Genomic DNA, 16,783 nt, shown 5'->3' with positions numbered 1-16,783 from the left:
TCGGTTGGAACGGGGCCGACGGCATCCTCGTGCATGCGCGCAGTTCACGCATGCGCCTTAGCGCCTGCGCGATGCTCCAGCTGCTCGCGGAGACTCGCGCAGGCGCTGTATGTGCCATCCAGATGCTCGCGGAGAATCGCGCAGGCGCTGTATGTGCCATGCACCTGCGTGGAAGCGCAGAAGCCTTCAAAGACCGGTAAGGAGCGCGGGCGGGCAGGTGGGCCCTTCGCCGTTCTCGGGAAATTACTTACTTCCGGGTTCGCCGACCAACCGGTTCACGGGGACCGCCGCGAACCAGTTGAAACCCACCCCTGCCCCAGTCCTATATTGCTGCTAACGAGTGGAAACTAGACATCGCATATAGAAATCTTCATAAAATTTATTATCTCTCTCTTTTGAATAATCTTTGAGAGCTTCATTGTATAGATGTGGTTGGAATGGAATGGAATGAACTGGAAGAGACTTTGGAGGTCTTCTAGTCCACCCCCCTGCTCAAGCAGGAGAACCTATACTATTTTAGATAAGTGATGTCTAGACTCTTCTTAAAAACATCCAGTGATGGAGCGCCCACAATTTCTGGAGGCAAGCTGTTCCACTGGTTAATTGTCCTCACTGTTAGGAAGTTTCTCCTTAATTCCAGGTTGTTTCTCTCTTTGATTAGTTTCCAACCATTATTTCTTGTCCTGCCCTCCAGTGCTTTGGAGAATAATATGACCCCCTCCTCTTTGTGGCAGCCACTCAAGTCCTGGAATACTGCTATCATGTCACCCCTAATTCTTCTTTTCTTTAGACTAGCTAAACCCAAATTCTGCAGCTGTTCTTCATATGTTTTAGTCCCTAGGCATTTGATCATCTTAGTTGCTCTTTCTAATGTTTTCCAAAGTCTCAACATCTTTTTTTGTAGTATGGTAGTCAAAATTGGTTGCAGTATATTCCAACTGTGGTCTTACTAGGGTTTCATAAAGTGATCCTGATTCTATGCCTCTGTTTATACAACCCAGGATCGTATTAGTTGTTTTGACTTCTGCTGCACACTGCTAGCTCATATTCAAGTGATCATCCACTAAGAATCCAAGGTCCCTCTCACAGTTACTGTTTTTGAGCCAGGTCTCACCTAATCTGTACTTATACATTTGATTTTTCCTGCCTATAGAAACTTTCTTTTCTCCACATTGAAATTCATTTTGTTGGCTGGGGATCATTGTTCAAGTTTGTCAAGACCTTTCTGGATCTTGAGTTTGTCTTCTGGAGTGTTGGCTATTCCTGCCAGTTTAGTGTCATCTGCAAAGTTGATGAGTTCCCCTTCTATTCTCTCATCTAAGTCATTTATGAAGATATTGAAGAGTAGTGGGCCTAAGACAGAGCCTTGTAGTAGCCCACTACTTACTTCTCTCCATGTAGATGTAGTAAGGATTACTCATTGAGTATGGTTTGCCAGCCAGCTCCAAAACCATTTGGTGGTGATGTTGTTTATTCCACATTTTTCTAGCTTATCAAGAAGTAGGTTGTGCTCTACAAACCCGTGCTGGCTATTAGTTTTAACTTTATTTGCTTCCAGTAGTTCGCAGATCTGTTTTTTGATTATCTTTTCCAGAATCTTCCCAGGTATTGATGTTAGACTGACTGGTTGCAGTTTCCTGGGTCTGTTTTTTCCTCCACTTTCTTGAAGATAGGAACTACATCAGGCCTTTTCCAATCCTCAAGTACTTCCCTGGTTCTCCAGGATTTTTAAAAGATATGATACAATGGTTCTGAGAAACATCTGCCAGCTCCTTCAGAGCTCTGGGATATGATCTTTCAGGTCCTGGCAATTTAGATTCATCAAGGTCAGATATTTGTTGCTCTTACTATTTTCTTTATACATTATTTTGGTTAATAATGTACATTATTGTTGTTGTTCAGAGAGTGTAAAGTTGATTTTGGTTATTTGCTAATTGGGGATCTAATTCTAGATCTATGCTTTTTTAACTGAGTGTTCAGTTTACAGTTTTGAGTCTCATAAACAGAAACAGTTATTCAACTATATAAACTGGACATGTTTGTTTAAATAGTATGAACTTTCCTGTTGAGAAATTTGGCAGAATGCTGGATACTCACCAATACAAGCAATTCAAAAGAATAAGATAGAAATGAATAAACACAGAACTGATAATCAACTAAATCCTATTATTTTAACCGTTTATCCCATCTGTCAAATCCTAACCAATTAGTTAAATTACCACTCATAGCTCTCTTCCATATTTTAGATTTTCCTTCCCACAATCTAGTACTGTACTAATGTATCCACCTTCCAGTTTCTCCTGGACCCTCCAAAATTTCTTTAAAAACGTTTCTTACAATATTTGCTAGTCTTCCACTTTTGGTAGTGGTTGTTGCTGTTGTCTTTTTTTCCCCCAACACTGTGAAAGTACAAATGGGCCCCAATTACCAGAATTCAGATTGTTTTATGAGTTTTGCAGAGCATTGCTATGTATTGTGCTCAGAAATAATTCCTGCTGAGCCATTCAGTGGAAATTACACTTAGATAAATAAGGATAATGGGAGAAGGTAATTGCCAAGTCATGGACTTCCAGTAGATGCTACCCAGGCCATTAGAGCTGAAAGGGCCTTTTTCTGGAACCAATAAACTGACCAGAGTTGGAGGAGGTGAAACTGGGAAGGAATAAAATGTTCCCACTCGACACATTGGAGTTTCCCCTGAATCATTTCCCCATATTACATTATACAGAAAAAGGCATAATCCAAGTTTATGATTACTTGGGTGTGAGCTGGAGGACACATTAGTATCTCTCCTCTTCCTGTCCACTGCATGTTGTGTGGGGGTGTGGGGTGTGGGGTGGGGGGGGTGATACTATTAATCCGGCCAAAATTTTAGCTTGACACAAGAAATTCAGGTTACATCATTTCCAATATAAACAGTCATTCCTGTTAAACCAATTTTGGGAGAAGATGGTGGAAAAGGAGATGGGATAGTCTAATTTCAGAATATAAATAAAACAGAGAAGATAGAAGAAACCTGAGGGTGTAGGAAGAGCCATCCAGCTTTGATCTGCATATTAAAAAAACCTGTTTCTTGGGGACTCAATAACTTGGAAAGACAAAGAAAGATATGCTAGAATTGAGCCCAAATATATACTGATTTCTCTAGCACAACCTCTCATCTTACATCTCACACATCTGCATTTGAATTCATCCAGGTTTTGCATCAAATTCTTGAACAGCTGCTGAAGTTATTATGCAAGGAAAGCAGGAACAGTTTGGATAAAAGCAAATATTTTATCATACCTATAGTAAAGGAAGCAAAGGAACCAAGGGTGGTTCCATGAAAAAAAAGTCTACATTTGCTTACATTTAATAAACTCATTCTTTACGACCACATGACTTCTATGGCTTTGTGAACAGAAGGGAAGGAAATCTGTTTTAAGCAAAGTAACACATTTTTGTGTATGATTGCATGCTGGAGAATGCAAGTTATTTATTCATTAGAATAATTTATAATAATTTCCCAGCTGTCTTTCCATAATAAAAACTAAAACAAATAGCTTTTTTTTTAAAAAAAAACAACAACATCCATCCATGTAGAACAGTGGTTCCCAAACTTGGCAACTTTAAGACTTGTGGACTTCAACTCCCAGAAACTCACATGGAAATTTTGCACTCGCACACGCACTCGTCAAGGATGCACTCTGGAAAAGCTGAACTTCCGGGTTATAGCGCACATGCGTGCCCAATGATCAGCAGGGCGGCGTGCATGCATAGGCCAGTTTTTGGCACTGCTGTGCGTGCAAAGGACAGCTGATTGTTGCAGGCACAAGCACACCAGAAACCCGGAAGAAAAACAGGCATGTCGCCCAGTGCGTGCCGGGCGACATGGCTTCATGTGCCACTTTGGGCATGCGTGCCATAGGTTTGCCATCACAGATCTAGAAGAAAGATAGAATAAAACAGGAGACTAATCATCCAGCCAATCTGAAAGCCAAACAAAAAAAGTAAGCTTGACAATCCAAAGAGCAGGTTTTTGTTAAAAAGAAAGAGCTTAACATCTGTCAGAATATGATCTGCTTTTAACTGATTTTTTTTTAAGTAGGCATGGAACCTACTTCTTCCAGCTCCTGGCATTCTGAAAGTGAAATGGGACAACTCACCCCAAGATAGTTGCGATGAGTTGGCTGTGGTGAGTTGGCCGCGGCGAATTGTCATAGACCGTTCTGAAAGGGTGACTTTTAATTTGGAAAGCCACTCAGAGTCTATACAGAAAAACAGTTAATCAATAAATCATTTTTTTTGTTCTTGCTTTCTTTTATTGTGATTGATCGATTATCAAGTCATTTTATGTTCTTTGGGACCACGTAGGTAGATTTTCACCATGACAATCTTTCCCTAACCTGGTCTTTCAGATCCTTGAATGGTGTGCTCATCACTACTGCAACTGAATCCATTGACCTTGCCGCTGGTCATCCCTTTTCCTTCCTTCCACCTTCTCTCTTTCCTACATTTGAACATTTTCCGGAGAACTGGGTTTTTAACCTGATGTGTCCAAAGTATAAAAAATTGAGCCTGGTCACTTGTGCTTTGAATGAGAACTCTGGGTTGATTTGTTTAATGATCCATTGGTTTGGTTGTCTGGTTTTTCATGATATTTTGAGAAGTCTTCTCCAACACCAAGTTTAAAACAATCAATAGTTTTCCCATCCTGCTTCTTCAAAGTCCAATGTTTGCTTTTGTATTACAGGGAATACCATGGTCTGGACGATCTTGATCTTTGTAGGTATAGACGCATAATAAAATTCAGTATCTTTTCCACAGTCTTCATGGTTGCATTATTAAATGCTGATCTGTAATATACTTTTTGACTGCTTGTTCTTACTAAAAGGTAAATGTGAAGGCTTCCCCTGTCCAGTTGTATCCAACTCATCTCTATTTCTTAGCTGAGGAAGCCAGTGTTGTCCAAATACATTTCCATAGTCATCTAGTCAACATGTATATACACTGAGATACATACAATTCTTAGTATATGGTTTGTTCTTTAATTGCTTTTCTCTTCACACTCTTTTTTTTCTCTTGGTAACCAGTTGGTTTCTTTTTAAAAGTTAGTTTTATTATATACTATACAAGTAATCCTCAGTTAACCACTGCCCTATCTAGCAACTATTCAAATTTAGGATTGCACTAAAAAAGTAGCTTTACCATTAGTTCTCAAATTTTTGACTGTTGCTGTCATGTAATAACCATTTGAGGACTTTATAGCCAGCACACCAGAGGTGGTATTCAGCAGGTTCTGACCAGTTCTGGAGAACCAGTAGCAGAAATTTTGAGTAGTTCAGAGAACCAGTAAATACCACCTCTGACTATCCCCACCCCCATCTATTCTCTGCCTCCTGAGTCTCAGCTGATTGGGAGGGAATGGGGATTTTGCAGTATCCTTCCCCTGGAGTGGGGTGGGAATGGAGATTTTACAGTATCCTTCCCCTGCCATGCCCACCAAGCCATGCCAAGCCACGCCCATAGAACCGGTAGTAAAAAAAAATTGAATTCTACCACCGCAGCACACATTTATGAAAGTTGCAATATCCCACATGGACAAGATTGCCAAATTTTCAAGTACTTCAAAATAAAATAGAGAGAAGCTTCTTTTTGTTGGGTTTTCTTTAAAGAGCACAATGTTCATTTAATACACATCTGAGAGCTTATGCACCAAAGACAAATTCCTTATGTCTAATCACACTTGGACCAATAAAATATTTAGTCTAATATTTTCCAATCTCCGGGTAATTTCCGGTTCTCCGGGCAGCACCATAGGTGCCACCATCTTCTTTTTTGCTTCTGTACATACACAGAACAATTTTTATTGCACTGTGCATGAATCAAGTATGCACACACATGCAGCACGCCCACAAGCGAACCAGCAGTAGTGCCTGCTGGAACCCACTCCTGATTCTGTTCTGTTCTGATCTGCTCTGCTCTATTCCACACCATGCCACGCCACACCACTCTACTGTTCTGTAGTCTCTGTCTGGGTAGCCAAATCTGAAGTACACTGAACTACAATAGTAGTATCCAGTAAATACGTCCAAAGTCCACCCAGTTTATTCTGCCAAAGCAGGAGCTGGAAAGGAGTGGAATTTATTTTTCCCACCCTCAACTCCACCTTTTTTTAAAATTCTGTTGGTTCCAACAGGAGGAGAAAAGCTTAGAGCATCCAAAGCCATGCCAGAAAATGAATGATGAATTCCGTGATTTAACATACTTGAGACTTTCTCTTTCCTTTCACTATTTCCAGAAGCCACTGGAAGCTGACTTCTATAGGTGCAACTGGGCCTCCAAGACAAATGCTGATCATTCCATTACTCTTTTAATTCTTCTTCTCTCCTTAATGCTGAGAATTAAGATTGAATGCCCTATAGGATTATTATGGAGCCTTGCTTTGCTAAATATTTTGTGCACTTGGGAATACCTTATGATTCTTTTGGTGTGATGTCTTTGTATTGTGCAAAATCAAAATAACTTATCAGAGTCAGAAGGTACCATGGAGATCTTCTAGTCCAACTCCCTGCTCAAGCAGAAGAATCTATACCATTTCAGGCAAGTGGGTTTCCAATCTTTTCTTAAAACCTCCAATGTTGGAGCACCCACAATTTTTGAAGGCAAGTCATTCCACTGATGAATTGTTCTGTCAGGAAATTTCTTCTTATTTCTAGGTTGCTTCTCTCCTTGATTAGTTTCCATCCATTGCATCTTGTCCTGCCTTCAGGTGCTTTGGAGAATAGGTTGATACCCCTCTCCACTGGAAATGTATCTGATGAAACAATCTTTGGACATTCCTATTACATCCAAACTCCTTCTTATGTGGAATCTCATCAGTGCACTTCCTTTACAACAACACATTAGTATGGGATGGGGACAAATTATGAATTGTGAAAGGAGTTACAAATGATAGCAAACACGACAAGCATAATTAATGTTGGGAATCCCTTCCATGGAGAGGAGGACAGGATCTCAGGACATGAGGTAGGATTCCAAAAGGTGACTAGATTTCCTTGGGTGTTATCTTGAAAGCGTTTCACTTCTCATTCAAGAAGCTTCTTCTGAAGTGAACTGAAGAAGCTTCATGGATGAGAAGCGGAATGTTTTCAAGAAAAAAAAAAAACCCAAGAAAGTCCAATTGCCTTTTTGAAAAGCACCTTTTGGACAAACATGACCTGGATAATTGAGAATCTTCATAGATATCTACACCTAGAAGTACAAAGCCATTTTATGCATATGGCCACATTTGACCTTTAACTAAAGGTCAAAATTTGCATTCTGAACCATCTTTCCAAACCGGATCCGGGACAAAAAAAAACCACCCAACTCAGTTAAATTGAAAATTAAAATTTAATTCATTAAATATAGTTAACATGATTTCCCAAGGAATGAGGACAACCAGTACAATATAGTGGTTGTGTTGGAGCAGGGGTGACATTCAGCAGGTTCCGACAGGTTCTGGAGAACCAGTAGCAGAAATTTTGAGTAGTTTGGAGAACCGGCAAATGCCAGCTCTGACTAGCCCCCGAGTGGGGTGGGAATGGAGATTTTGGAGTATCCTTCCCCTGCCACGCCCACCAAGCCACGCCCACAGAACCAGTAGTAAAAAAAATTGAATTTCACCACTGTATTGGAGTAGAAGTAGGATGGACCAGTATCTCTTTCACTTTCTACCACATAAGCACAATGAATGACTTTGGGCAAATCATTCTTTCCCAGTCCAACCTACTGTACTTGATAGGATTCTTGTAGGGAAAAATGGGAAGAGAAATTACTAAGTAATATACACCAGCCATCCCCAATCTTTTGGGCATCAGGGACCAGTTTTGTGGAAGACAATTTTTCCATGGAGTGGAGGGGGGGAATAGTCTCAGTTTTGCTCATCTGCCACTCACCTCCAGCTATGTAGCCCAATTCCTAACTGGTCACAGACTGGTACTAGTCTGTGGCCCGGGGGTTGGAGACCTTTGGTACAGACTGTGTTGAGCTTCTGAATAGAACACGGAATATAGGTAAAGGAAAAGGTTCCCTTTGCACATATGTGCTAGTCATTCCCGACTCTAGAGGGCAGTGCTCATCTCCATTACAAAGCCGAAGAGCCAGCGCTGTTCAAAGGTGTTTCAGTGGTCATGTGGCTGGCATGCCTAAATGCCGAAGTTGCATGGAATGCTGTTACCTTCCCATCAAAGTGGTTCCTATTTTTCTACTTGCATTTTTACATGCTTTCGAACTGCTAGGCTGGCAGAAGCTGGGACAAGTAACGGGAGCTCACTCTCTTATACAGCACTAGGGATTCGAACCACCAAACTGCCGACCTTTCTGATCGACAAGCTCAGCATCTTAGCCTCTGAGCCACCACGTCCCTCGAACATGGAATATACACCTACTAATTAAATAAAAGCTCCCTTTGGGCTTAATAATTATCCTCTTCTGTGCTACTTAATATTGTTGTTGTTGTTGTTTGTTGTTTATTAGTTTTGTATGCCGCCCACTCCCGAAGGACTCCAGGCGGCTCACAATAAACAGGGAAAGGAAAATAAATAAGACAATACAAAGAATTTAAAAATGCATAACATTCACAATTGTGGCGGGGCTGGATATTTCAACAGCCGCCAGCCTGTCGGAACAGCCAGGGTAGCTTTACGGAAGGCCGGGAGGGTAGTAAGGGTCCGGATCTCCACGGGGGAGGTCATTCCAGAGGGCCGGCGCAGCAACAGAGAAGGCTCTCCCCCGGGGGGTTACCAACCGACATTGGCTGGCCGATGGAACCCGGAGAAGGCCAAGCCTGTGAGATCGAATCGGTTATTATATTATAATTTTGTTGAAACCTGTGGACAGTCCTGGGAGTTTAAGGAGGACTTAGTGTGGCCAAAGATCCAGGATACAAAATATCAGGACTCTGCATCATAGAAAGGACCATATAATCACTACAGTACAATTTGTCTACTTTAATTGACTGTTTCAGGTGGCAGAAGTTTTCCACTTTCCATCCCGGCAGCTCTCATGAATCTGCACCAAAGAGCTTTTCTCAGGCCTGACTGTTCAAACAAGTAGAGCTGATGAGCAAGCAGACAAGTGAGATAATGGATAAAAGGATGAGACAGATGAGGTGCTGGCAGAAAACATGGTCAAATGTTTTTGAAACCTGGAGAGGGAGTCTTATCTGTCAAAGAAATCCTCCTTTTTTTCCTTTCTTTCTTTCTTAAAGGCAGAACTTGACACTTTACACTCAGAAAACTTTATCTTACCATTTAGAAGAGAAGGGGCCATAAACAATAGGAGAGTTTCTCTGACATGCTGCCAAATGCTACATTTGAGGCTCATCCAGGTGGCACTAATTTAAGGGGTCAGACAAACTCAGTACCACACAAACATATGACTGCAGTTTAGATGTCTGGCAAGTTGTGGCCCATCAGGTTAATTCAGGATCTTGCATGGTTAATGTCAATCTGTCATGGGGCAGGACCAACAGCAAATAGAGAAGCCCCAGGCCAACCTTTTGCTCTTCCAGAACTGAAGTTCCTGTTTCATTGTAAATAACAAGCAAAGAGGCAAACTCTTTTAAGGAAAATACTAGGAGGAATGCTCTAATCAATGAGGAGTCTTAGGAGGCAAAAGAAGCCACAGCTATTTGGCTCCATGCTCAGATTTCTCCAGGAACAATTAAACAGAATTTCAGCATGGATCCTGCTAAGAGGTGAATCTCAATTCCTTACACCTGTAGATTTGGGGTGAGTTGAAAGTCCAGCTAGTATTCGTTCCCCTGGAAAAGAAATCTGTAAAGACCATTGAGCAAAACTTTCGTTTAGCTTTTAAAATGTGCAGAATGGCCCTCTTCTATTTTTCCCATGCCAGACTTTTAGGAAGTTCAGCATCTGAGTAGCTCTTGAGTCTTTACAGAGTAGAGACTTCTTCATTCATGATCCTTCCTGGAATAGCCACATGTCCATGTGATGATGAGGGAGAAAGTGCCTATGGACATTTTTTGTCCAGGTCTCTTCAGAACAGTGGTGGGTTCCTACCCGTTCGGACTGGTTCTCCCAAACCGTAGTGCTGCCTTCATTCAGAGAGCGAACCGATTCTGTTTTTTAAAAAAAGTGGGCCTGCCCTGGACCCTGGGTTATACTTACCAAGATTTTGGAGAGGCAAATTAAAAAAAAAAGTTTTTGCAGTCTGCAGACTTCCCCAAAACAGCCTGTTTTTCCAGAAAATGGGCCCATTTTTTAAATAAAAAAGGGCATGAATAGCCTTTGAGAGGCTTGTAGAGTGCTCCTGGGGGTAGGGTGGGGGAAAATGTGCAAAAAGTGGCCCATTTTTCACAAAAACAGGTCTTTTTTGTCAAAAAAAAAGAGCATGGATAGCCTTTAGGAGGCTTATAGAGTGTTTCTGGGGGACAGAATTGAGCAAAACATGGCCAATTTTTCACTCATTTCTGCCCTCCCCAGCTCCCAGGAGCACTCTGAAAGCCTCCTAAAAGCTCTGCATGGCCATTTTTGCAAAGAGGGCGGAGTTTCAGGAGGTACAAAATGCTGTATTCAGTGTGTAAGACGCACCCAGATTTTCAGCCTCTTTTTTTGAGGGAAAAAGGTTCGTCTTATACTCCGAAAAATACAGTACTATTATTCCAGCTTCCGAAGCCAAGCTGATCCAGGGAGGCAGCTTGAATTGCTGCTCCTCAGATGTTTTCCCTTTTTTTCTGAGTAATTTTCATTCAATTGCATGCACACACACAGTATACTGGTTAGAAACCCACACTGCTTCAGAGCAGAGGTGAGTTCCTAGGTTCGGCCCAGTTCGGCCGAGTAGGTAGTAACTTGGCTGGCCACGCCCCCGAAGCAGTTCTATCGGTGCTACCATAGGTGACGCCATCTTGTTATTGGCTTCTGTGTGTGCGCAGAAGCATTTAACCTGCTGCACATGGCGCATGGTGTGCATTAAGTGTATGTGCGCGCAAAGCACATGCACGCCCAAAACACATCCCTGAGCAAACCAGCAGTAAGAGAAGCCGGAACTCACTTCTTCTTCAGAAGCTGATGTTCAGCAGTCTATCATCTTCCTTATATATTTGCCTCACAGAACATCAACTAGCCAGCCCAAACTTTGCTTAGAATGTTTCCCATAATAAGTATGTCAAGCACAGGCTTTGCTTTCTACATTAAGGAGTACCAGCTTAATATTTCAAAGTTAAGGTAAAGGTAAAGGTTCCCCTTGCACATATGTGCTAGTCATTCCCGACTCTAGGGGGCGGTGCTTATCTCCATTTCAAAACTGAAGAGCCAGCACTGTCTGAAGACGTCTCTGTGTTCATGTGGCCGGCATGCCTAAATGCTGAAGGTGCACAGAACGCTTTTACCTTCACACCAAAGTGGTGCCTATTTTTCTACTTGCATTTTTACATGCTTTCGAACTGCTAGGTTGGCAGAAGCTGGGACAAGTAATGGGAGCTCACTCCATTACGCTGTGGTAGGGTTTCGAACTGCTGAACTGCTGATCTTTTGATCGACAAACTTAGCATCTTAGCCACTGAGCGACCGAGTCCCTACGTTAAGGAGTACCAGCTTAATATTTCAAAGTTAATAGGAGGTAAATGCAAAGTCCTAAACAAATGTGTTGGAAATGGAGAAGTAGGGATGGCCAAACCAGTGAAAGCAAGGACAATCTCTACATTTGACAAGGCTTCCCATTTTTTTGTGTAGTTTTCATAGAAGAATTAACCTTTCCAAATCCACAAATTATTAGTTATAGAGATCAAAGTTGACATTCTTCAGAACTGCTAGTAACAATTTCAATATCTCATGTAAAACATGGATTCTTTCCTGGTATTCATTTAAAAAAACTATTAAAAGGTAAAGGTTCCCCTCGCACATATGCGCTAGTCGTTCCTGACTCTAGGGGGCAGCGCTCATCTCTGTTTTAAAGCTGAAGAGCCAGCGCTGTCCGAAGACCTCTCTATGGTCATGTGGCCAGCATGACTAAATGCCAAAGGTGCACGGAACACTGTTACCTTCCCACCAAAGGTGGTTCCTATTCTTCTACTTGCATATTTACATGAACTGCTAGATTGGCAGAAGCTGGGACAAGTAACGGGAGCTCACTCCATCACTCAGTGCTAGGGGTTCGAACCACCAAACCGCTGACCTTTCAGTCAACAACTCAGCGTCTTAGCTATTGAGCCACCACTATTAGATTTTTTTAAACTGACACCTTTTTCTAGAAGGGTGCAAAATGTTCCCTCATGGAAATGTGATCACAATCTTGAAACAAGCATTTCGAATGTTCTGTATGTGGACCAACCCTAAAAAATCTAATCCTCTTCGCAAATAGATTGCTAGGGGTAACCAAGCTTTTACAAAATGGGGTGAAGAATCAGAAATTCAAGTATTATAAGGAAATGGAGGAAATCATGGCAATAAATTTCATCAATAGTGGTGTACCCCAAGGCTCTGTTTTAGGCCCAGTACTCTTCAACATCTTCATCAATGATTTGGATGAGGCAATAAATGGGGAACTCGTCAAATTTGCAGATGACACCAAGCTGGCAGCCAACACTCCAGAAGACAGGCTTAAGATACGGAAGGATCTTGACAAACTTGAACATTGGGCACTATCTAATAAAATGAAATTCAATGGTGAAAAGAGTAAGGTTCTACATTTAGGCAACAAAAACGAAATGCACAGGTACAGTAGAGGTGGTACCTTGCTCAACAGTAGTAACTGTGAAAGGGATCTTGGAGTCCTAGTGGACAACCATTTAAATATGAGCCAGCAGGGTGCAGCAGCTGCCAAAAAAGCCAACACAGTTCTAGGCTGCATAAACAGAGGGATAGAATCAAGATCACGTGAAATGTTAATACCACTTTATAATGCCTTGGTAAGGCCACACTTGGAATACTGCATTCAGTTTTGATCACCATGATGTAGAAAAGATGTGGAGACTCTAGAAAGAGTGCAGAGAAGAGCAACAAAGATGATTAGGGGACTGGAGACTAAAACATATGAAGAACGGTTGCAGGAACTGGGTATGTCTAGTTTAATGAAAAGAAGCACTAGGGGAGACATGATAGCAGTGTTCCAATATCTCAGGGGTTGCCACAGAAAAGAGGGAGTCAAACTATTCTCCAAAGCACCTGAGGGTAGAACAAGAAGCAATGGGTGGAAACAGATTAAGGAGAGAAGCAATTTAGAAGTGAGGAGAAATTTCCTGACAGTTAGAACAATTAATCAGTGGAACAGCTTGCCTCCAGAAGTTGTGAATGCCCCAACACTGGAAGTCTTTAAGAAGATGTTGGATAGCCATTTGTCTGAAATGGTATAGGCTTTGGGGTTGGACTAGAAGACCTCCAAGGTTCCTTCCAACTCTGCTATTGTATTTGCATTTGTATTTAAATAAATATCAATGTATTTATTAGCAAGATTTTTTTATACCATGCAGGATTCTGGGCAGCAGATAAAACATAAAAACAACCCTTCCAAGACACCTATTTCCACCCATTTAGTTAATATAAACAAGAAGCTTCTTAATATTTTCAGCTGGGCCTTGACATCAAAGGCCTGTTTTAATGAATAGTGTTGACTGCTTTCCTAAATGCCAAGAGTGAGGGTGCAAACTGTATCTCTGGAACAGCATATTGCATAGTGTTGAAGCAATCATTGAGAAGACTTGCCTTTCCAGCCCGCATGCTTCTTGCTTCCCATGATGGAGAAGCCTTGAGCAGATCCACTCTAGCTCAAAACTTCTCCATCATGGGAAGAGAGAGAAAAAATTGATTTTGGACAAGTCAGTCCCTAATGTAACCTGCAGTATACCATGGGTAAATACTAAGCCTGTGCTGACAAATTGAACGTGTGCCAGAAGTGGCATGCAAGGCCATCCCATGCAGTATGTGCGGCCTCACTGGCTCATCTTCCATGCTCCTGTGGCCACATGCGTGCCGTCCAGCTGGCCTTCATGCACGTGGGAGCACAGAAACCTGGAAAAGCAGCATTCCATCACGCACCCAAATTTCTGGTTTCCGGCAGGCACATGCACGATGGTCAGCTGTTCAGTGGGTGCATGCATGCCCTAAAAACCAGAGGTTCTGGTGCTGGCATGCACAAGCACGACAGAACATTGGTCTTCTGGGTTTCAACACTCCCCCACATGCAAAGGACAGCAAGGGCGCATGTTTATCACGGGATGGTTTTGTGTGCTATTTCCAGCATGCAGGTCAGCATGTGCTGACATAAAAGGTTAGCCTTCACTGTACTAAGAAGTACTATGAATTAATCTTAAAATCCCACTGGAACCAGTGTAGAAACTACAAATAGATGACATTCTGCAATAACAGATTCAGCCATCAAACTGCTTCATCTCTTCATTCTGAATTAGTGGGATCTTCTGAATTGTCTTCAAGAGCAGCCCCAAGTACAGCAAGCTGCAGTAATCCAGACGTGTAGAGATAAAGGTAATTCATTTTCTGCCAAGGTCCCTGTGGTCTGTAAAGGAACATAACGGTGCATTGCCTCAACTTTTTCTTTTAGCAACAGTCATGAGTGCAGGAGGACTTCTTTTAATGATGTTTAATTGTGTCTAAAAGTAATGCTGAAGCTTGTGGTCCTAGAAATGGATTTTCCAGCAACTCTGTCTTGCTCAGATTTATTCTGAACTTGTTTTCCCCATCTGCTTTCTAACAGTCTCTCATCATTAGCTCAACTCTAACATGACATGGGATGGTGTGACAATTGAACATTGTTGCCATACTGATGATACGTCATTCTGAATTGACAGATGATCTTTCGCAGTATACAGTATCAGGAAGAGAACCGAATCCTGTAGCACTGCATTTACTCAATTACCCTTCCTTTATATAGAGGTCTATGGAGGTCTATAACTACCAATTATAACCGCCCACTCAAGAGTGGTTTTCCCAGTTGCAATGTATGGCTGTGAAAGTTGGACCATAAGAAAGACTGAGCAACAAACAAATTGAGGCCTTTGAACTATGGTGCTGGGGAAGACTCCTGCGAGTCCCCTGGACTGCAAGGAGATCAAACCAGTCAGTCCTAGAGGACATCAACCCTGACTGCTCTTTAGAAGCCCAGATCCTGAAAATGAAACTCAAATACTTTGGCCACCTAATGAGAAGGAAGGACTTACTGGAGAAGAGCCTAATGCTGGGAAAGATTGAGAGCAAAAGAAGAAGGGGACAACTGAGAATGAGGTGGCTGGATGGAGTCACTGAAGCAGTAGGCGTGATCTTAAATGGACTCCAGGGGATGGTAGATGACAGGAAGGCCTGGAGGAACCTTGTCCATGAGGTCGCAATGGGTCAGATATGACTTTGCAACTAACAACAACAACAACAACTCAAGAGCTAAAGTCTCTTCTCTCAGAGGTGGTCCAGATGAATACCATGGTAAACAGTATTGAACACTAATGATTGCTGCAATAAAACCCCATGGAAAAGGACGCACTCTCCCCTTCAGACCCCATTCAGATAAAGGCACTTTAACTAGCAGTGCTTGCCAAACTTTTCCCTTCATTATTGAAAATCACTTATCAGAAAGTCTTATTGAACTTTGAGGACAAGTTGTAAGTCCCTTCCTTCAGCACCATTTTAACTTTGAATGGTCACTGATTGATTGGTCATAACTTGAAGACTACCTGAATTATTTAAAAAACAGTATCATTGAATGATCTTTGTAGCATTTTAACAAATTCCCATTGGTAATTCTCATCTCAGTAGGAATACTTTGAGAGTTTGAATATATTTTTGCACATAGGGCAATCTTTAAGTCAATGTAAATGTCTCCATTGTGTTGATTAATGGATACATGTGTCACTTCCCAAAGAAAAACCACTTTTGCCCAATGTAGGGTAAGTTACCCAGGGTTGGGACATGGTGAACTAGAGCGACTAACACTGTTTCTATCCCATGCCTGGTTCTACATTCCAAGTAAAAAGATTTGGCCAAGGATTAAGGAGAGGGATTTGATATCAGACTTCAGATAGCTTAGAGGCAGTCACACAGAACATCTTTAATACTGCATCACAGGGAAAGATTAAAATCAAAGTCTGGACACTGTTGGGAACTTATTCTTTGAATCACTTGAAAATGGAACAGACTATCTTGCAAGTTCTTTGCTGGAAACAGTTAACGGGTTGGATAGCTATCTCCCAGAGAGACTGGGACAGGGCTAAACAACTCTCTAATTGTTTTGTTGGCATCGCCCATCGGGTCCAGACAAAATAGTCAAAGGCAAAGGATCATGGGACATGTATTTCTTTCTTTTTTTGAAAACGTTTTTTAAATTTTATTTTAATTTCACACATATAACCACAAGTATACCATTACATCTGAACAGAAATTATTTTGTATTGTCCATTATTATGTCATTCCCTCGACCCAGAACTGCTATTGTTTGCTTTTCTGCTTTCAATACACCATATTATACCCTATTTCACCGCCGTCCTATCTCCTCCTCCCTACCTCCTTTCTTCCCTCTGCCATCCCTCTCTTCTCTACTTCCCCTTCCTCTCTCCTTCTCCTCTCTCCTCTTTCCACTCCTTCTTTCTCTCCCATTTCTCCTCTCCCTTCTATTTATGGGAAACGTATTCCTAAAGGTCTAGAAGGCACCTGCTTACCCCTCCTTGTTGCAGATTTCATGCCTCCAGCAAAACGCTTCCCTTGGTACCTTGGTGCAGCTCTTTCTAACTCTTGAATTCTAGAGTTTGATGAATTTGACCTGTAATATCTAAGCATGGGGTATAAAAGACCAG

Source organism: Thamnophis elegans, chromosome 1 (genome assembly GCF_009769535.1).
Source record: "Thamnophis elegans isolate rThaEle1 chromosome 1, rThaEle1.pri, whole genome shotgun sequence".
NCBI classification, from domain to species: Eukaryota; Metazoa; Chordata; class Lepidosauria; order Squamata; family Colubridae; genus Thamnophis; species Thamnophis elegans.
This window is presented reverse-complemented; position numbering follows the sequence as displayed.